The 22,813-nt window shown below is 48.6% G+C and overlaps 1 pseudogene; it reads right to left on the reverse strand.

Moving 5' to 3' along the window:
- Window positions 1–547: 547 nt before the first annotated feature.
- The window catches only part of LOC131238895 (probable boron transporter 2), a 46,153-nt pseudogene continuing 23,887 nt past the window's right edge, over window positions 548–22,813 (reverse strand).

The raw sequence follows: 22,813 nt of genomic DNA on the forward strand, positions 1-22,813 counted from the left end.
TTTCAAAGCAAATCAGGTTTTAGAATGTCTTGTACTAAATCTTTTCATTCAAGGAAATGTGTGATATTCATGGTTTTCTTAACCTTGCAGTGAATGGGCAATACCATTCATTTGTTAGTGCCTGTCATCAGGAAAGACGGATACCATCTTTATTTCATTTCCATCCTAACCCAATTGAAAATTCATCAAAAGATGAAAACCTAAATTTTGATAAAGCAATCCTATTGGATAGGTTAATTAGATGCCATACATAGACTACATAAATGTTACACAAATGTTTTAGGAATGCTCATTTTATCTATGAATGATTATTTTTTGAATCTTCCTTGAAAATGGTAAAACTTACAAGCATGGAGGACAAACTGCTACATTGCTGTCTAACTCGAGAGCTTGGACTGAGGTTGATTACTCAGTGTGCAAAGCTACAGGAAGAAAATTTTTCCAGCCAAAAATTCATATGCATATTAGATACTACACTGGTGATTGGATACATGAAGCCAAAAAAAAATGTATTGGTAAAAGAAGCAAAAAATCCAAGTTGCATGGACTATAGCTGTTGATAAGCTTCTTGCATATTTCCATATAGTTGTCCTAAGCTTGCGTTCTTACTCATACTTTTACGTGTTGTGGCCACCAGTTGATTGCAAAGCAACTACAGGATTAATAGTTTTATGTTGAACGAGAACATTTGATGGCTCAACAGATAAATCTTCGACTCATTGAGTTGCATAGATGGTATTCATGGGATTACCTGATGCTTAACAAGTAGCCAGGCTCTTTGCGTACATTGGAGATTGTGGAATGACACCATTGGCTGGAGGAATTCCAATAAGACCACATAAAATGACCTGACATGAGGAAATGAGGATTTAAATAGAATAATTAGAGACCAGTCACCATTTATAAGAAACAATAGAACTAACCAACCATCAAAATTCAATATAACCAAATAGTGATTCTCATTGTCTTTTAATGCTTAGCTCATACAGATATGTCAACAGGACAACCTTGTCTAGTCATATGTTGATTCCCTTTAGCTCCCTACTGGAAGTGACACACACACACACACACACACACACACACACACACACACATATAATGGCCATTAATAGAGTGGAATGGCAGAACAGGACTCATGTAACCTGATCTCAATTGGTTGGGATAAGGCTTTTAGATGATGATGATGATGATATATAACTAGCATACCATAAACCCCAGGAGTAGTAAATCGTAATGAAATGAAGGCGGCTTTCTCAGATTGAACTCTTTTTGCTGAGCAAGTTGAGATGCTATGCTGTGATCGAAATAATAAAGCATGGTAATCATCATTGCTAGAATGAAAGCTCTGACTATGTAGAGTATGGGCACATCTAGCATTTCCTGCAAGTTCAAGTGCTTATCATCAGCTGCAATACACATAATAGGCAATTTCAATAATGAAAAACGGTTCCCAAGATATTCCCAATGAAGAAGCATTAGATCAAGCAGTTCAGTCAAAGATGAAATGACCCAATTTTAAACACATTCCTTGATGATTGTCCAGTTCTCATATGCACCTGGAGACCACGGATTCGGGCTGAAAAGCCACCTCGGGATCTTGCTTGGAACACTGGATGAAGGTATATAAGAAACGGCAGTCCAGACTAGAACCATCAAGGGCACTCCATAGTCTACAATGAAGCCTCGCAGCCAACTTGTAAAAAAAATTTTATTTTTTTTTAAATCCCAAGTTCAAATTTGTAGGTAGAATATAAATGACAGTTTTAACCATTTAAGCTTGCTAAACATGTGTTAATTACGAACATATCTCTTGTATATTATCAAGGGACTCCTTAAACGAATCTAGTAGCTATACTTACCAGCCCTGTATCGCCATGATTGTGCTTTTCAGCTTCTTAATGCTGTGATTAGAAGTCCAAATGACAGGAGCAAAGCAAACATCCCGCTCGGAAACCTCCATGAAGGTATGAATTCTATCGAATTTTGATTTTCTCGTTGAGGTATGTGAACCTCATCCACAAGTCCCTATATAGCAGCCAATCCATGAATTAATGATAAGTTCGAATTGATGAAAAGAGTAACACCTTAAATCTCATATTAATGTATTGACACAAGATACATTTCAATAAGATAAGATTTTTCTAACATGTTCTAAATTTTGCTTAATTGAAAATCTCAAATGATGAAGGTGGAAAAGAACAGTAAAAACCTAACAAACCCATTTGATTTGTTTTAATGTTATTCTATTCAATTTTAACCACAAAAGGGTCTCCAACTAAGACAAGTGATTTCCCTTGTTTTCCATTAATTTTTGAAGATCATGTTTTAGCTGAATTTGAAAGTTATCCAAATGCCATTAATGGTAAAAACTAGTCATCAATATATTCAAAAGAATTGGTTTATGGGTCTTCTTGAAATACATCATAATACATGAAGCCCGCCAAAATAGGCATTAAAATCCTTACTTTGATAGGCTGTTGCATGAAGAGCATCGCGATAAGCAGACCAAACAGTTAACCGGCCATACAGGTAAACCTATTGTAAGCCCCGTATCCTAGACCGTACCGTTCCATAGGCTTCCGCGGTCTTTCCGGTCGAATTCCGGCAACCTTCGACCCTTAACCGGTATTTGCGTGCGACCTGGATTCTCATGCCGTCGACCCGAGTCGACTCAACCCAGGACTTATACCTTAGCGACCGCGTCATCGCCGCGGTTCCGATGCCGCGACTCGCGCGCTGATGCGATGCTCTGGTTGGGAGTTGTGGGCTAGCGTTCGGTGCGAGGAAACGCCGCGCGTGCGAATTCTAAGGGAATCTCTACAAGGTGTCACATCAATCAATCAATCCCATCATGTCAAGTACACATCACCTTTCACCCTTTCCCAAGCAAACCCCAAAGTCAAAAAGTTCTTACACCACCCATACCCTTTCTTACAACTTTTGCCAAAAAAGTCAAAAATCTCTTACGCTCCCATCCCTCTCTCCCATCCATCACTCCCTCTCTCTCTCTCCCTTACAAGTCTCTCTCATTTTCAAACTCTCCCATAAGCAAAATCCCATACGTATGAACCTCTCCAAGCTCTCCCATGGTGAGAAAAATGCTCATATGTGGCCCACCTTTCCATCCCTAGATCTCTCATCTCAACCATCCATTTCACAACTTCCTCCATCAAAGAGAAGCACAAGGAGCTAAGGAAGCCAAGGGAGCAAGAAGATCAAGCGGTGGGTGTTTTGATAGGATAGTTTTTTATGCTTTTAAGATGGGCTAAGTGAGGCTAACCGATCAATGGTTCGGATCTCACTTTGGACCCTAAGATGTGGCCGATGGCCCACTTGGATCATCATGATCATTCCATGATGGGGCCATTCTCCATGGACCCCATCATGATGTTTATTTCTTTGCATGCTTAGGGTCATCTAGACCGTCTATTTTAGTGGAGAAGGGATCTCCACCGTTGGATTTCGATTTCATGGACCCACATGTGATAGGACCCACTTGATGTATGATTTAGTGCAAGGGAGGGCCCATAGTGCCGGGGTCCCTCCATCACGCGGGTCTCACTCTCTATCCCTCTCTCTTTTATTTTATTTTATTTTATTTTTGTGATGATAATGAGGTTATGTGGCCCACTTGAATGGACCCCACCATGAGGTAGGTATTTTATCCAAACCATTTATAAGTGGGGCCCACCTTATATGTGTAGTACCATGCCATCCATCACTTGGTGGCCCACCTAAGCAGGGCCCACCTCCAAGGAATATGGAAAGTCCAGCGTCCAGGGACGCTGGACGTTCGCTGGAAAGAAACACAAATATCAGCTTTTTCCCAAGCTTTGGGGTGGTCCACTCATGTAGGCCCCACCTTGATGCATGTATTCAATCCACGCCGTCCATTCCCTTCTTGACCCCATTTCAGGCGTTGAGCCAAAAGATGGGATCAATTAGACCTTCGGGCGGGCCATACCATACCAAATGGTGGTTTTCACCATTGAAACCTCCCCTGATTTCCTATACGCCAAAATATGTCCGATATTGGACTTATTTTGCTCGTGCTGAGCCATGGAATGCCATTAGACGGTGTGGATTGTCAAAATATGGACCCCACCTGCAAAATCCTAAGAAAAACAGAAATAAAAAAAAATCATCAACACTGGCCGACGTATAGCCCAGCACGGCTGTAGCCGTGGGCCCCACCTTGATGTTTATATGTCATCCAATCCATTCATATGGTGGACCCTGAGGTCAGTGGACCACCCTCCAAATTTGAGGTCCATCCAAGACTCGGGTGGCCCACATCAAAGGAAACAGTGTGAATTGGACTCTACCCTTGGAACCCTTTCTGGGCCCACAGAAGTTTGGGATCAAGGTGAAATTTATTTTCACCCTTCATCTGGGCCCACGTGGCCTTATCAACGGGTTGGATGACATAGCAACATTATGGTGGGCCCCACATGGAGCCCACAAAAATGTATGTGTTCCATTTCCACCGTCCGCCTGGACGGTGGAGCCCACTGTGATGCGTGCGTGTGTGTGTATATATATATATAATATTATATTTCATATAATATTGTATGTATTATGTATATATATATTATATACTATATTATATATATATATATATATATATATTTACTAGTGTTGAGGCCCGTGATTGAGGCCCACCTTGATATATAGGTAAGGCCCACCTCAATTTGCTTGAGGCCCACTTTGATATATAGGTAAGGCCCACCTCAATTTGCTTGAGGCCCACTTTGATATATATGTAAGGCCCATGGGTCGAGGCCCATTAAGATGTAATGGGGCCAATGGGTTGAGGCCCATTTGATGTACATATGGGGCCCAATTGGTGTGGCCCATTTGATACATATAAGGCCCATAAGATTAGGCCCATTTGATGCATTATAAGGCCCACGGGTCATGGTCCATTGCAATGCACATAGGGCCCATTGGTGCAGCCCAATGATGTGGCCCACTTGATGAATATAAGGCCCATATGATATGGCCCATTTGACATATTTAAGGCCCAATGGGATGTACCTAAGGTTCATTGCAATGTGCAGTCCCAACATGATTTATGTAATGATGTTTACGTCAGGGCTATGCCTTGGGAGCAATGGTAGTTTGACGTCCACATTGCAAGTATAGTGTGGTTAAATGTCTGCATTATGACTTTCCCTAAGGCCCATTGTTAGGCTCGTACGTCTGATGTGTAGGCCGTCTAGGCCCATCTTCGTTATGCACATCATCCATCCTATATAACATGTTTAGTTCCATGATTCATGATCATATGCATCATACGTATGCTTGATATGAGAAATGACTGATCATAGCATATGCCTTCGGGCAGATTGTTTAGGGGCTCCCGTACAGGGGATGTTGCCTTACATGAGCGCACGATACGCGCAGGATTGCTGCATGACTGAATAGTTTGATTCATGCATTTGCATTATGTGATATGGTTACTGTATGCCCTAGCGACATTAGGGTCGTTGTCACGCCCCAAACTCGGAAACCGGGCTCACAAAATTCCCGATCGCCGAATCCGGCGCGACAGCCTCCGTAGAACCCCATTCTCGGCTCCCAGCGCCCATTTGCCAGGTTCCGATCCTGGGATGCTAAAAGGAGGATTTTCAACATCAGTTTGATTCGTAATAAGCATAACCAAAGGCATAACCCACAAACAACAACCAAAAACTCCATCACATTTCCACTATAATAAAAAACTTTACAAGTACAATGAGCATAAGGGAAATACAATGATGATAGACCAAAAGCTCCACAAAAGATCAGCTACGCGCCCAAGCCTCAGCGCTGCTGCGATCCAACATCACCTGCACGCAACGGTCATGCATAAGCTTATAGAAAGCTTAGAGGGTGGTGAAAGTGTATGATCAAGGTGGTAATGCAGCTATACAGTATCAGAGTAATGCGGAACAAGCTAATGAATGCCAAGAATACCATAGCCGTACCAAGGCCATGCGGTGCAAAGAATGATGTCGGCCATACCAAGGCCATGTAATGCGAAATGCAAGTCAAGCATACAAATCCTCGTCTAAGTTCACATGTCAATACGGCTCAAATCTGGAATATCACCGGGGTCTAGTACATTCCAAGCCAGATTGCCACCCCATCGCGCGCAATAAGGTGAGTGGAAAAGACCTCACTATCCGCCTGCTAATATCGGTCTCGACTCGTCAATAGCGGACCCATTCCTCGAGCTAGTCAGACTCAGCCTAGCATTGCCCCCTACTCTCGGGCGGGTAAGGCCGCACCCCCTTCCAACCGACCACGACACAGTGGAAAGCGCAACCGTCTGGTAATCGGTACTCAGCACTCACACTATCCAGTCATGCAGCAATCCTGCGTGTATCGTGCACTCATGTAGGGCAACACCCCTGTATGGGGCCCCTAGACAATCTGCCCGAAGGCATATGCTATGATCAGTCATTTCTCATATCAAGCATACGTATGATGCATATGATCATGAATCATGGAACTAAACATATTATATAGGATGGATGATAATCATAACAAAGATGGGCTTAGACGACCTACACATCAGACACACGAGCCTAACAATGGGCCTTAGGGAAAGTCATAATGCGGACATTTAACCACACTATACCTGCAATGTGGACGTCAAACCACCATTGCTCCCAAGGCATAGCCCTGACGTAAACATCATTACATAAATCATGTTGGGACTGCACATTGCAATGAACCTTAGGTACATCCCATTGGGCTTTAAATACATCAAATGGGCCAAATCACATGGGCCTTATATTCATTAAGTGGGCCACATCAATGGGCCGCACCAATGGGCCTTATGTTCATTGCAATGGGCTATAACCCGTGGGCCTTAGAGTGCATCAAATGGGCCTACTCACATGGACCTTACACATACATCAAAGTGGGCCTCAATCATGGGCCACAAGCAACTGAGGTGGGCCTTACCTATATATCAAAGTGGGCCTCAATCATGGGCCTCAACATTAGTAAATATATATATATATATAATATAGTATATAATATACATATGCATAATACATATAATATTACATGAAATATAATATTATATATATATAAACACACACACACACACGCACGCATCATAGTGGGCTCCACGCCATCATCACAGTGGGCCCACACAATCATCACAGTGGGCTCCACCGTCCAGGCGGACTGTGGAAATGGAACACATACATCTATGTGAGCTCCATGTGGGGCCCACCGTAATGTTTATAGTCCATCCAAACCGTTGATAAGGCCACGTGGGCCTAGATGAAGGGCGACAACAATTTTCACTCTGATCCAAAACTCCCGTGGACCCAAAAAGGGTTTCAAAGGTAGAGGCTCAATTCCACTCTTTCCTACGGTGTGGGCCGCCTGAGTCTTGGGTCAGGCTGATTTTTGGGGTGGGCCCACTTCAGAGGTTGGCCCACACTATGAACGGGTTAGATGACATATGAACATCAAGGTGGGGCCCACGGCTACAGCCGTGGTGGCTGTACGTCCGCCCGCTGGGCGCTGGCGCGCAGGCAGGGCTGCTGCCTTCTGACACAGCAGCAGCAGCTGCTGTGTTGTTTTAATTTTTTTTTTGATTTTTTATTTTTCAATGGTTTTCGCAGGAGGGGTCCACATCTAGGCGATCCACTCCGTCCAATAGCCTTCCATAGCTCCTGACAAGCGGAACAAGCCCAATATTGGGCCTGTTTCGGCGTATAGATACAACAAGGAAAATTCAATGGTACACCCGTCGTTTGCCGTACCATGGCCTGCCTGAAAGTCTGATTGGTCCCATCTTTTGGCTTAACGCTTAAAATAAGCATGGGAAAGGAATGGACGGCATGGATTTAATACATACATCAAGGTGGGACCTACATAAGTGGACCACCCTCCTTGGCTTGGAAACAAGCTATTTGTGTTTTCCAAAAAAAAACGTCCAGCGTCCCTGGACGCTGGACTGTCTGCCGAACTAGGTGGGCCTCCTCATGTGGGCTACCACTGATGGATGGTGTGGTACAATACATGCACAGTGGGCCCCACTTGTAGGTGATTTGGATGGAACACATACCTTGTGGTGGGGTCCATTCAAGTGGGCCACACAACCTTCTTAACATCAAGCATAAAAAGAGGAATAGAGAGGGAGAGAGAGAGATAGAGGGTAAGATCCGCGTGATGGAGGGACCCCGACACTATGGGCCCTCCCTTGCACTAAATCATACATCAAGTGGGTCCCCTTTACATGTGGGTCCATGGAATTGAAATCCAACGGTGGAGATCCCTTCTCCACTAAAATAGACGGTCTAGATGACCCTAAGCATGCAAGGAAATAAACATCATGATGGGGTCCATGGAGAATGGCCCCATCATGGAATGATCATGATGATCCAAGTGGGCCATTGGCCACATCTTAGGGTCCAAAGTGAGATCCGAACCATTGATCGGTTGGCCTCACTTGGCCCATCTTAAAAGCATCAAAACTATCCTATCAAAACACCCACCACTTGATCTTCTTGCTCCCTTGGCTTCCTTAGCTCCTTGTGCTTCTCTTTGATGGAGGAAGATGAAAAATGGATGGTTGAGATGAGAGATCTAAGGATGGAAAGGTGGGACACACATGAGCATTTTTCTCACCATGGGAGGGCTTGGAGAGGTTCATACGTAGGAGATTTTTGTTGCTTGGAAAAGTTAAAAATGAGAGAGAGACTTGTAAGGGAGAGAGAGAGAGAGAGAGGGAGTGATGGGTGATGGAGTGATGGATGAGAGAGAGAGGGATGGGTGTGTAAGAGGCTTTTTGACTTTTTTGGCAAAAGTTGTAAGAAAGGGTATGGGTGGTGTAAGAACTTTTTGACTTTGGGGTTGCTTGGGAAAGGGTGAAAGGTGATGTGTACTTGACATGATGGGATTGATGGGATTGATTGATTGATGTGACACCTCGTAGAGATTCTCTCGGGATTCGCACGCGCGGTGTTTCCTCGCACCGAACGCTGGCCCACAACTCCCAACCAGAGCATCGCATCAGCGCGCGAGTCGCGGCATCGGAACTGTGGCGATGACGCGGTCGCTAAGGTACAAGCCCTGGGTTGAGTCGACTCAGGTTGACGGCACGAGAATCCAGGTCACGCGCAAATACCGATTAAGGGTCGAAGGTTGTCAGAATTCGACTGGGAAGACCGCGGAAGCCTGTGGAACGTTACGGTCTAAGATACGGGGCTTACAACTCTCCCCTCCTAATAAAAGTTTCGTCCTCGAAATTTACACAATCATCGCAACTAGGCAGAACTCAAGAGGGAGAAGAAACATAACATCACTATATAAAATCAAAGATAACATACAACATACAACACATAATCAATCATCAAAAAGATGGGGATAACGCTCTCGAATCTCAGCCTCGCGCTCCCAAGAAGCCTCCTCAACAGAATGGTGACCCCACTGAACCTTCACCAACGGAATGACCTTGGTCCGGAGGACCTGCTCCTTCCGATCAAGGATACGGACTGGTTGCTCAATATAGGAAGCGTCCTCACGAACCTCTAACGACTGCCAATCGATAACAGGAACGATGTCTGACCCACACTTCCTCAACATGGAGACATGAAAAACGTTGTGGACGCCAGACAACTGAGATGGCAAGGCAAGCCGATAGGCCACGGCGCCAATGCGCCCAGTGATCTCAAAAGGTCCTATGAATCTCGGGGCAAGCTTGCCCTTCGCTCCAAATCGAACTACGCCCTTCATGGGCGAGACCTTGAGATACACATGGTCCCCTACATCAAACTCCAAGGGACGACGCCGACGATCAGCAAAACTCTTCTGCCGGCTCTGAGCTGTGCGCATCCTCTGCCTGATGATATCAATAGCCTCTGACGTCTCCTGCACAAGCTCGGGACCTAAGAGACGACGCTCTCCAACCTCGGTCCAACAACTCGGTGATCTGCATGGTCTGCCATATAGTGCCTCAAAAGGAGCCATGCCGATGGTCGCCTGATAGCTGTTATTGTATGAGAACTCAGCCAATCGCAGATGCTCATCCCAGCTACCCCCGAAATCAATCGCGCAGGCCCGAAGCATATCCTCAAGGATCTGGTTGACCCTCTCGGTCTGGCCATCGGTCTGCGGATGGTACGCGGTGCTGAGCTGTAAATCAGAACCCATCGCTCTCTAGAAGCTCCTCCAAAACTGAGATGTGAACCTCGGGTCTCGGTCAGAAATGATCGAGACTGGAACGCCATGCAGTCTCACAATATCCTCGATGAATAATCTCGCAAGCCGATCCAAAGGCCAAGTTGCACGTATCGTAATAAAATGTGCCGACTTCGTCAGATGATCCACAACAACCCAAATGGCGTCATGACTACGCTGAGTCCTCGGCAAGCCCATAATGAAATCTGTCGACACGTGCTCCCACTTCCACATCGGGACACTCAACGGCTGCAATAGACCAGGGGGTCTCTGATGATCGGCCTTGACACGCTGGCACGTGTCACACTCGGCCACAAAGCTGGCGATCTGGCGCTTCATCCCCGCCCAAAAATACTGTCGCCTCATGTCATGGTACATCTTCGTCGAGCCAGGATGGATAGAAAACCGCGATCGATGTGCCTCGGTCATAAGATCTCGACGTAGCTCAGGAATATCCGGGACACATAATCGGCCTCTGAAGCGAAGTCCACCATCTGTACCAATCTGTCTGACTCTCAGATGCTGCCTCTGCTCGGTAATCCTGTAACGACTCGTCTACTGCCGAGCCTCGATCACCCTTGCGACAAGAGAGGGTTGAATCGACAGGCTCGATAACTGCACAATAGAAGACTGCAAGCCAAACTCAAAGTCGTACTCTGCTATATCCTCGAGCATCCTCCACTCCTTAATCATCATATGCGCCACCAGGCCTCGTGGCTGACGGCTGAGGGCATCCGCCACCACGTTCGCCTTGCCCGGGTGGTACTGGAGATCGAAATCATAGTCCTTCAGGAGCTCCATCCAGCGCCTCTGCCTCATGTTCAACTCATGTGAGAAGAGGAACTTCAAGCTCTAGTGGTCGAAAAGAACTCAAACCTAACCCCATAGAGATAGTGTCTCCACACTTTCAGTGCGAGACGACTGCGGCCAACTCTAAATCATGCGTGGGGTAGTTCGGCTCATGGACCTTGAGTGGCGAGACGGAAGACCTCAAAATGACCCGTGCTGCATCAGGACAGCACCCAAACCAATATGCGAGGCATCAGTAAATACAAAAAATTCGTCACTCCCAGAGGGAAGAGTGAGGACAGGAGCGGACATCAGACGGTCCTTTAACTCCGTAAATGCTCGCTCGCAGGCGTCACTCCAAATAAACTCTGTGCCCTTCCGAGTCAACCTGGTCAACGGGGCTACAATACGAGAGAAGCCCTCAATGAAACGCCAGTAGTAGCCCGCTAAACCAAGGAAACTACGGATCTCGGACGCAGTCGTGGGCTGGCCCCACTGACGCACTGCCTCAACCTTCGAGGGGTCCAATGCAACACCCTCCCTCGTCACCACGTGACCGAGGAACTTCACCTCCTCCTGCCAAAACTCGCACTTCTCCAGTTTCGCATACAACTGGTGTGCGCGGAGGGTCTGCAACGTAACCTCCAAATGCTGCGCGTGCTCCTCACGAGTCCTCGAATAGATCAGAATGTCGTCGATGAAGACTACAATAAACTGATCGAGATACAGACGGAAGACCTCGTTCATCAACTACATGAACACTGCTGGCGCATTGGTCAGTCCGAAGGACATGACCTGAAACTCGAAATGACCATAACGCGTCCTGAATGTTGTCTTCGGAATGTCCTCCTCTCGGACCCGAATCTGATGATAACCGGAACGGAAGTCAATCTTCGAAAAGAACTGTGCACCCTGCAGCTGATCAAACAAATCATCAATCCTCGGGAGCAGGTACTTGTTCTTGATCGTGACCTTGTTGAGCTCGTGGTAATCTACGCAGAGCCTCAACGAGCCATCCTTCTTCTTCACGAAGAGTACCGGCGCTCCCCACGGTGAATTGCTCAGACGGATAAAGCCCAACTCGCGCAACTCGTCTAACTACTTCTGCAGTTCCCGCAACTCCAACGGTGCCATACAATACGGGGCCTTCAAAATAGGCGCAGTATCCGGCACGATATCAATCTGAAACTCGGTAAGTCAGCGAGGCGGTAATCTCGGAATCTCCTGGAACACATCGAAAAAATCGCAAACCACAGGCAACTAGTCGATGCTCATCGCTATGGGCTCCTCTATGGCACATGACATCAAACAAGACAACAGCTCTCCTCTGAGCTTAGCAATGAACTGGAACTGCGGCAAGCCAGGTATACAAAACGTGACTGTCCTCGCGGAGCAATCCAATATGACGTGGTACTCAGCAAGCCAATCCATGCCCAAGATGACATCGAACTCAGACATCGGCAATGCAAACAGATCGGCAGGCAAAAAGATATCCCCAACCAGAACGGGGCAAGACGAGCAAAATCGGCCCAACACTGCAGTCTTCCCTAAGGGAGTTGATACTGTCAACCCCTCATGAGCAGACTCCAATGGCAAACCAGTCGATCGGCAAAAACTCTCGGCCACAAAAGAATGAGATGCACCAGAATCAAACAACACATGTGCAATGCATGCAGATACTGGAAGTATACCCTCAACGACTCCTCCAGATGACTGAGGATCCTGCTGGGCCGCATAGAATCGAGCCTGTGCCGGCTGGGGAGGTGCCTATCCCCTCTGAGTGTGCTGCTGCCTCTGCTGCTGCGGCCTCGGAGGCTGGTGCTGATGCTGCTGCTGAGGTGCTCTCGGTGGTGGGGGCTGCTGTCGCTGCTGCTGTGGGGGTCTCTGCTGCTGCTGCGGTGGTGGAGGCTGCTGTGGACCTCTCTGCTGCTGCTGCTGGGGGCGAGGACACTCCCACATACGGTGTCCTGTCGCACCGCACCTAAAACAAGTGCCGGTGAACTGCCTCAGAGGTGGTGCTGGAGGTGCTGGAGGTGCTGCTGGCGCTTGGAAGGCTGGGCGACCTGTGAGCCTCTACTGAGGTCGACCCTGCTGTGTATCACTGGAAGAAGCCTGCCTCTTCCGGTCTCTCCTCTGACCACGATCAGACTGAGAACCGACCCACTCAGCCTCAAAAATCTGGGCCTTCTGCACCACTTCCTCAAAGGTAGGGAGCTCATGTCCAATAACACGGCCTCGAAGACCGTAACGCAAGCCGCCCTCAAATCGGCGGGCTCTCCGCTCCTCATCGTCCACTAAGTAAGGTGCAAATCGGGACAATGCTACAAAACGAGCGGCATAGTGAGCCACTATCATATCGCCCTGCACCAAGGCCTCAAACTCTAACGCTTGCTGCCGCCGGATGTGATCAGGAAAATACTGTCGGTCAAACCGATCCACAAAATCCTCCCAAGTCCATACAAAATCAGCACCCGCTGCTCGGGAGACTGACGCCCACCAGTGCTCAGCCTCACCATGAAGAAGAAATACGGCTAATCGGACTCGCCGCTCAGTCGCGCATCCCATCGTCTCAAATATCTTCTCTACGTCGGCGCGCCATCTCTCAGCCACGGTCGGGTCTGGCTCACCCTGAAAATGCGGGGGATCGAGGCGTCGGAACTCTCGAAGGAGGGCACTCGAGCGCTCCTGCTCTGCCTGCGCTGGTGAAACGACTGGGGGTCTGCCCTGCCCCTGAAGTGCGGCCGTCACAGCCTGCAGCATCTGCTGTAACTGAGAAGCACTCACGGAAACGGTCGGCTCCGCACCGGTCTCTGGTGGAGGAGCTGCACCCATAGGCTGGGCAGCATGAATCCCTGGTAGATGGGCGGCATCCTCAGGCTGGGCAGCAGGAATCTCGGGTGGTGGAGCAGGAATCGTAGGTGGTAGTGCGGGAGCCGCAGGTGGTGGAGCCGGAGTCTCAGGTGGTGGTGCGGGAGTCGATCGGGTCACTCTCCTGCGCGCCATGTCCTACAGGAAAGAGCGAAGGTGCCTAATCAACCTTGAAACTCTCGGATGCACGCTCGTTAAGGGTCGGTAATAAGAAATCGCTAGGCTATCCGAACTTAGGACTTAAATCATTCATAGCAGATATGTAATGTTGTTCTTGGTTTTTCCCGGGTTATGCTCTGATACCAACTTCTGTCACGCCCCAAACTCAGAAACCGGGCTCACAAAATTCCCGATCGCCGAATCTGGCGCCGACAGCCTCCGTAGAACCCCATTCTCGGCTCCCAGCGCCCATTCGCCAGGTTCCGATCCTGGGATGCTACAAGGAGGATTTTCAACATCAGTTTGATTCGTAATAAGCATAACCAAAGGCATAACTCACAAACAACAACTAAAAACTCCATCACATTTCCACTATAATAAAAAACTTTACAAGTATAATGAGCATAAGGGAAATACAATGATAATAGACCAAAAGCTCCACAAAAGATCAGCTACGCGCCCAAGCCTCAGCGCTGCTGCGATCCAACGTCACCTGCACGCAACGGTCGTGCATAAGCTTATAGAAAGCTTAGAGGGTGGTGAAAGTGTATGCTCAAGGTGGTAATGCAGCTATACAGTATCAGAGTAATGCGGAACAAGCTGATGAATGCCAAGAATACCATAGCCGTACCAAGGCCATGCGGTGCAAAGAATGATGTCGGCCATACAAAGGCCATGTAATGCGAAATGCAAGTCAAGCATACAAATCCACGTCTAAGTTCACATGTCAATACGGCTCAAATCTGGAATATCACCGGGGTCTAGTACACTCCAAGCCAGATTGTCGCCCCATCGCGCGCAATAAGGTGAGTGGAAAAGACCTCACTATCCGCCTGCCAATATCGGGCTCGGCTCGTCAATAGCGGACCCATTCCTCGAGCTGGTCAGACTCAGCCTAGCATTGCCCCCTACTCTCGGGCGGGTAAGGCCGCACCCCCTTCCAACCGACCACGACACAGTGGAAAGCGCAACCGTCTGGTAATCGGCACTCAGCGCTCATGCACCCACTCAGTCTAAACGTTGGAGCAACCTCTTGGTACCATAAGGGTTTAGGGACTTTCACCCAGGGATATCTATCGCACCCCATATAGAACAGTATTTTCGGTATCCAATCCTGCCAACCACGATACGTCTGTGGAGGCTACGGCCCTGATGTCGCTAGGGCGTACAGTAACCATATCACACAATGCGAATGCATGAATCACACTATCCAGTCATGCAGCAATCCTGCGCGTATCGTGCGCTCATGTAGGGCAACACCCCCTGTACGGAAGCCCCTAAACAATCTGCCCGAAGGCATATGCTATGATCAGTCATTTCTCATATCAAGCATACGTATGATGCATATGATCATGAATCATGGAACTAAACATATTATATAGGATGGATGATAATCATAACAAAGATGGGCTTAGACGGCCTACACATCAGACACACGAGCCTAACAATGGGCCTTAGGGAAAGTCATAATGCGGACATTTAACCACACTATACCTGCAATGTGGACGTCAAACCACCATTGCTCCCAAGGCATAGCCCTGACGTAAACATCATTACATAAATCATGTTGGGACTGCACATTGCAATGAACCTTAGGTACATCCCATTGGGCTTTAAATACATCAAATGGGCCAAATCACATGGGCCTTATATTCATTAAGTGGGCCACATCAATGGGCCGCACCAATGGGCCTTATGTTCATTGCAATGGGCTATAACCCGTGGGCCTTAGAGTGCATCAAATGGGCCTCAACCCATGGACCTTACACATACATCAAAGTGGGCCTCAATCATGGGCCACAAGCAACTGAGGTGGGCCTTACCTATATATCAAAGTGGGCCTCAATCATGGGCCTCAACATTAGTAAATATATATATATATATATATATATAATATAGTATATAATATACATATGCATAATACATATAATATTACATGAAATATAATATTATATATATATATATACACACACACACACACGCACGCATCACAGTGGGCTCCACGCCATCATCACAGTGGGCCCACACAATCATCACAGTGGGCTCCACCGTCCAGGCGGACTGTGGAAATGGAACACATACATCTATGTGAGCTCCATGTGGGGCCCACCGTAATGTTTATAGTCCATCCAAACCGTTGATAAGGCCACGTGGGCCTAGATGAAGGGCGACAACAATTTTCACTCTGATCCAAAACTCCCGTGGACCCAAAAAGGGTTTCAAAGGTAGAGGTTCAATTCCACTCTTTCCTACGGTGTGGGCCGCCTGAGTCTTGGGTCAGGCTGATTTTTGGGGTGGGCCCACTTCAGAGGTTGGCCCACACTATGAACGGGTTAGATGACATATGAACATCAAGGTGGGGCCCACGGCTACAGCCGTGGTGGCTGTACGTCCGGCCGCTGGGCGCTGGCGCGCAGGCAGGGCTGCTGCCTTCTGACACAGCAGCAGCAGCTGCTGTGTTGATTTTTTTTTTTTTTGATTTTGTCCACATCTAGGCGATCCACTCCGTCCAATAGCCTTCCATAGCTCCTGACAAGCGGAACAAGCCCAATATTAGGCCTGTTTCGGCGTATAGATACAACAAGGAAAATTCAATGGTACACCCGTCGTTTGCCGTACCATGGCCTGCCTGAAAGTCTGATTGGTCCCATCTTTTGGCTTAACGCTTAAAATAAGCATGGGAAAGGAATGGACGGCATGGATTTAATACATACATCAAGGTGGGACCTACATAAGTGGACCACCCTCCTTGGCTTGGAAACAAGCTATTTGTGTTTTCCAAAAAAAAAACGTCCAGCGTCCCTGGACGCTGGACTGTCTGCCGAACTAGGTGGGCCTCCTCATGTGGGCTACCACTGATGGATGGTGTGGTACAATACATGCACAGTGGGCCCCACTTGTAGGTGATTTGGATGGAACACATACCTTGTGGTGGGGTCCATTCAAGTGGGCCACACAACCTTCTTAACATCAAGCATAAAAAGAGGAATAGAGAGGGAGAGAGAGAGATAGAGGGTAAGATCCGCGTGATGGAGGGACCCCGGCACTATGGGCCCTCCCTTGCACTAAATCATACATCAAGTGGGTCCCCTTTACATGTGGGTCCATGGAATTGAAATCCAACGGTGGAGATCCCTTCTCCACTAAAATAGACGGTCTAGATGACCCTAAGCATGCAAGGAAATAAACATCATGATGGGGTCCATGGAGAATGGCCCCATCATGGAATGATCATGATGATCCAAGTGGGCCATTGGCCACATCTTAGGGTCCAAAGTGAGATCCGAACCATTGATCGGTTGGCCTCACTTGGCCCATCTTAAAAGCATCAAAACTATCCTATCAAAACACCCACCACTTGATCTTCTTGCTCCCTTGGCTTCCTTAGCTCCTTGTGCTTCTCTTTGATGGAGGAAGATGAAAAATGGATGGTTGAGATGAGAGATCTAAGGATGGAAAGGTAGGACACACATGAGCATTTTTCTCACCATGGGAGGGCTTGGAGAGGTTCATACGTAGGAGATTTTTTTTCTTGGAAAAGTTGAAAATGAGAGAGAGACTTGTAAGGGAGAGAGAGAGAGAGGGAGTGATGGGTGATAGAGTGATGGATGGGAGAGAGAGGGATGGGTGTGTAAGAGGCTTTTTGACTTTTTTGGCAAAAGTTGTAAGAAAGGGTATGGGTGGTGTAAGAACTTTTTGACTTTGGGGTTGCTTGGGAAAGGGTGAAAGGTGATGTGTACTTGACATGATGGGATTGATGGGATTGATTGATTGATGTGACACCTCGTAGAGATTCTCTCGGGATTCGCACGCGCGGTGTTTCCTCGCACCGAACGCTGGCCCACAACTCCCAACCAGAGCATCGCATCAGCGCGCGAGTCACGGCATCGGAACTGTGGCGATGACGCGGTCGCTAAGGTACAAGCCCTGGGTTGAGTCGACTCAGGTTGACGGCATGAGAATCCAGGTCACGCGTAAATACCGATTAAGGGTCGAAGGTTGTCAGAATTCGACTGGGAAGACCGCGGAAGCCTATGGAACGGTACGGTCTAAGATACGGGGCTTACAGTCGTAGCCTCTACAGACGTATTGTGGTTGGCAGGATTGGATACCGGAAATACGATTCTACATGGGGTGCGATAGATATCCCTGGGTGAAAGTCCCTAAACCCTTATGGTACCAGGAGGTTGCTCCAACGTCTAGACCGAGTGGGTGCATGAGCGCTAGTGCCGATTACCAGACGGTTGCGCTTTCTACTGTGTCGTGGTCGGTTGGAAGGGGGTGCGGCCTTACCCGCCCGAGAGTAGGGGGTAATGCTAGGCTGAGTCTGAGTAGCTCGAGGAATGGGTTTGCTATTGACGAGCCGAGCCCGATATTGGCAGGCAGATAGTGAGGTCTTTTCCACTCACCTTAGTGCGCGCGATGGGGCGGCAATCTGGCTTGGAGTGTACTAGACCCCGGTAATATTTCAGATTTTAAGTTGTATTGATATGTGGACTTAGATGAGGATTTGTATGCTTGAGTTGCATTTCGCATTGCATGGCCTTGGTATGGCCGAATCATTCTTTGCACCGCATGGCCTTGGTACGGCTAATGGTATTCTTGGCATTCATCAACATGTTCCGCATTACTCTGATACTGCATAACTGCCTTACCACCTTAAGCATACACTTTCGCCACCCTCTAAGCTTTCTATAAGCTTATGCACGACTGTTGCGTGCAGGTGACGTTGGATCGCAGCAGCGCTGAGGCTTGGACGCGTGGCTGATCATTTTGGAGTTTTTGTTCATCATCATTGTATTTCCCTTTATGCTCATTGTACTTGTAAAGTTTTTTATCATAGTGGAAATGTGATGGAGTTTTTGGTTGTTGTTGTGGGTTATGCCTTTGGTTATGCTTATTACGAATCAAACTGATGTTGAAAATCCTCCTTGTAGCATCCTAGGATTGGAACCTGGCGAATGGGCTCTGGGGGCCGAGAATGGGGTTCTACGGAGGCTGTCGGCGCCGGATTCAGCGATCGGGAATTTATGAGCCGGTTTCCGAGTTTGGGGCGTGACAGAAGTTGGTATCAGAGCATAACTCAGGGAATAAGTAAAAATAACATTACATGTCTGTTATGAATGATTTAAGTCCTAAGTTCGGATAGCCTAGCGATCTTTTATTACCGACCCTTAACGAGTGTGCCTTCGAGAGTTTTCAAAGTTGATAGGCACCTTCCCTCTTTCCTGTAAGACATGGCGCACAGGAGAGTGACCCGATCGACTCCCGCACCACCACCTGAGGCTTCAGCTCCACCACCTGCGGCCTCCGCACTACCACCTACCATTCCTGCTCCACCACCCAAGATTCCTACTGCCCAGCCTGTGGATGCCGCTCCTCTACCAGGGATTCATACTGCCCAGCCTATGGATGCAGCTCCTCCACCAGAGACCGATGCGGAGCCGACCGTTTCCGTGAGTGCTTCTCAGTTACAGCAGATGCAGTAGGCTGTGACGGCCGCACTTCAGGGGCAGGGCAGACCCCTAGTCGTTTCACCAGCGCAGCAGAGCAGGAGCTCTCGAGTGCCCTCCTTCGAGAGTTCCGACGACTCGATCCCCTGCATTTCCAGGGTGAGCCAGACCCGACCGTGGCTGAGAGATGGCGCGCCGACGTAGAGAAGATATTTGAGACGATGGGATGCGCGACTGAGCGGCGAGTCCGATTAGCCGTATTTCTCCTCCATGGTGAGGCTGAGCACTGGTGGGCGTCAGTCTCCCGAGCAGCGGGTGCTGATTTTGTATGGACTTGGGAGGATTTTGTAGATCGGTTTGACCGACAGTATTTTCCTGATCACATCCGGTGACAGCGAGCGTTGGAGTTTGAGGCCTTGGTGCAAGGCGATATGACAGTGGCTCAGTATGCCGCTCGTTTTGTAGCACTGTCCCAATTTGCACCATACTTAGTGGATGATGAGGAGCGGAGAGCCCGCCGATTTGAGGGCGGCTTACGTTACGGTCTTCGAGGCCGTGTTATTGGGCATGAGCTCCCTACCTTCGAGGAAGTGGTGCGAAAGGCCCAGATTTTTGAGGCTGAGTGGGACGGTTCTCAGTCTGATCGTGGTCAGAGGAGAGACCGGAAGAGGCAGGCTCCTTCCAGTGATTCCCAGCAGGGTCGACCACAGCAGAGGCGCACAGGTCGCCCAGCCTTCCGAGCGCCAGCAGCACCTCCAGCACCACCTCCGAGGCAGTTCACAGGTACCTATTTTGGGTGTGGTGTGACGGGGCACCATATGTGGGAGTGTCCCCACCCCCAGCAACAGTAGCAGTAGAGAGGTCCACAATAGCCTCCACCACAGCAGCAACCCCCACCACCGAGGCCCCCTCAACAGTAGTATCAACACCAGCCTCTGAGACCGCAATGGCAGAGGTAGTAGTCTCAGTGACCCCAGTAGCAGCAGCACGCTCAGAGGGGACAGACACCTCCCCAGCCGGCTCAGGCTCGATTCTATGCGGCCCAGCAGGATCCTCAGTCATCTGGAGGAGTCGTTGAGGGTATACTTCCAGTATCTGCATGCATTACACGTGTGTTGTTTGATTCTGGTGCATCTCATTCTTTTGTGGCCGAGAGTTTTTGCCGATCGACTGGTTTGCCATTGGAGTCTGCTCATGAGGGGTTGACAGTATCAACTCCCTTGGGAAAGACTGTAGTGTTGGGCCGATTTTGCTCGTCTTGCCCCATTTTGGTTGGGGATATGTTTTTGCCTGCCGACCTGTTTGCTTTGCTTATGTCCGAGTTCGATGTCATCCTGGGCATGGATTGGCTTGCCGAGTACCACGCCATATTGGATTGCTCCGCGAGGACAGTCACGTTTTGTATACCTGGCTTGTAGCAGTTCCAGTTCATTGCTGAGCCCAGAGGAGAGCCGTTGTCTTGTTTGATGTCTTGTGCCATAGAGGAGCCCATAGCGGTGAGCGTCGACCAGTTGCCTGTGGTTTGCGATTTTCCCAATATGTTTCAGGAGATTCCGGGATTACCGCCTCATCGGCTCACCAAGTTTCAGATTGATCTCATGCCCGGTACTGCGCCTATTTCAAAGGCCCCATATCGTATGGCACCATTGGAGTTGCGGGAACTACAGAAGCAGTTGGACGAGTTGCGCGAGTTAGGCTTTATCCGTTCGAGCAGTTCGCCGTGGGGAGCGCCGGTACTCTTCGTGAAGAAGAAGGATGGCTCGTTGAGGCTCTGCATAGATTACCGCGAGCTCAACAAGGTCACAATCAAGAACAAGTACCCGCTCCCGAGGATTGATGATTTGTTTAATCAGCTACAGGGTGCACAGTTCTTTTCGAAGATTGACTTGCATTCCGGTTATCATCAGATTCGGGTCCGAGAGGAGGACATTCTGAAGACAGCATTCAGGACGCGTTATAGTCATTTCGAGTTTCAGGTCATGTCCTTTAGACTGACCAATGCGCCAGCAGTGTTCATGCAGTTGATGAACGAGGTCTTCCGTCCGTATCTTGATCAGTTTGTTATAGTCTTCATCAATGACATTCTGATCTATTCAAGGACCCGCGAGGACCATGAGCAGCATTTGGAGATCACCTTGCAGACCCTCCTTGCCCACCAACTGTATGTGAAGCAGGAGAAGTGCGAGTTTTGGCAAGAGGAGGTGAAGTTCCTCGGTCACGTGGTAATGAGGGAGGGTGTCGTAGTGGACCCCTCGAAGGTTAATGCAGTGCATCAGTGGGGTCAGTCCACGAGTGCGTTCGAGATCCACAGTTTTCTTAGCTTGACAGGATATTACCGATGATTTATCGAGGGATTCTCCCGTATTGTAGCACCACTAATCAGGTTGACCCGGAAGGGCGCAGAGTTTGTATGGAGTGATGCCTGTGAGCAAGTATTTATGGAGTTGAAGGACCACCTCATGTCCGCTCCTATCCTCAGTCTTCCCTCTGGGAGTGATGGATTTATTGTATTTACCGATGCCTCGCATATTGGTTTGGGTCCTGTCCTGATGCAGCAATGCAGGCCTATAGCCTTCGCGTCTCGTTAGCTTAAGGTCCATGAGCTGAACTACCCTACGCATGATTTAGAGTTGGCTGCAGTTGTCTTCGCACTGAAAGTGTGGAGACACTATCTCTATGGGGTTAGGTTCGAGCTCTTTTCTGACCACAAGAGCTTGAAGTACCTCTTCTCGCAGTCTGAGTTGAATATGAGGCAGAGGCGCTGGATGGAACTCCTGAAGGACTATGATTTCGATCTCCAGTACCACCCGGGTAAGGCGAACGTGGTGGCGGATGCCCTCAGCCGTCAGTCACGAGGCCTGGTGGCGCATATGATGATTCAGGAGTGACGAATGCTCGAGGATATAGCAGAGTACGACTTTGAGTTTGGCTTGCAGTCTTCTATTGTGCAGTTATCGAGCCTATCGATTCAACCCTCTCTTGTCGCAAGGGTGATTGAGGCTCAGCAGGTAGACGAGTCGTTACAGGATTACCGAGCAGAGGCAGCATCCGAGGGTCAGGCAGATTGGCAGATTGGTACAGATGGTGGACTTCGCTTCAGAGGCCGATTATGTGTCCCGGATATTCCTGAGCTACGTAGAGATCTTATGACCGAGGCACATCGATTGCGATTTTCTATCCATCCTGGCTCGACGAAGATGTACCACGATATAAGGCGACAGTATTTTTGGGTGGGGATGAAGCGCCAGATCGCCAGTTTTGTGGCCGAGTGTGACACATGCCAGCGTGTCAAGGCCGATCATCAGAGACCCCCTGGTCTATTGCAGCCGTTGAGTGTCTCGATGTGGAAGTGAGAG

Source organism: Magnolia sinica, chromosome 3 (genome assembly GCF_029962835.1).
Source record: "Magnolia sinica isolate HGM2019 chromosome 3, MsV1, whole genome shotgun sequence".
NCBI lineage: Eukaryota > Viridiplantae > Streptophyta > Magnoliopsida > Magnoliales > Magnoliaceae > Magnolia > Magnolia sinica.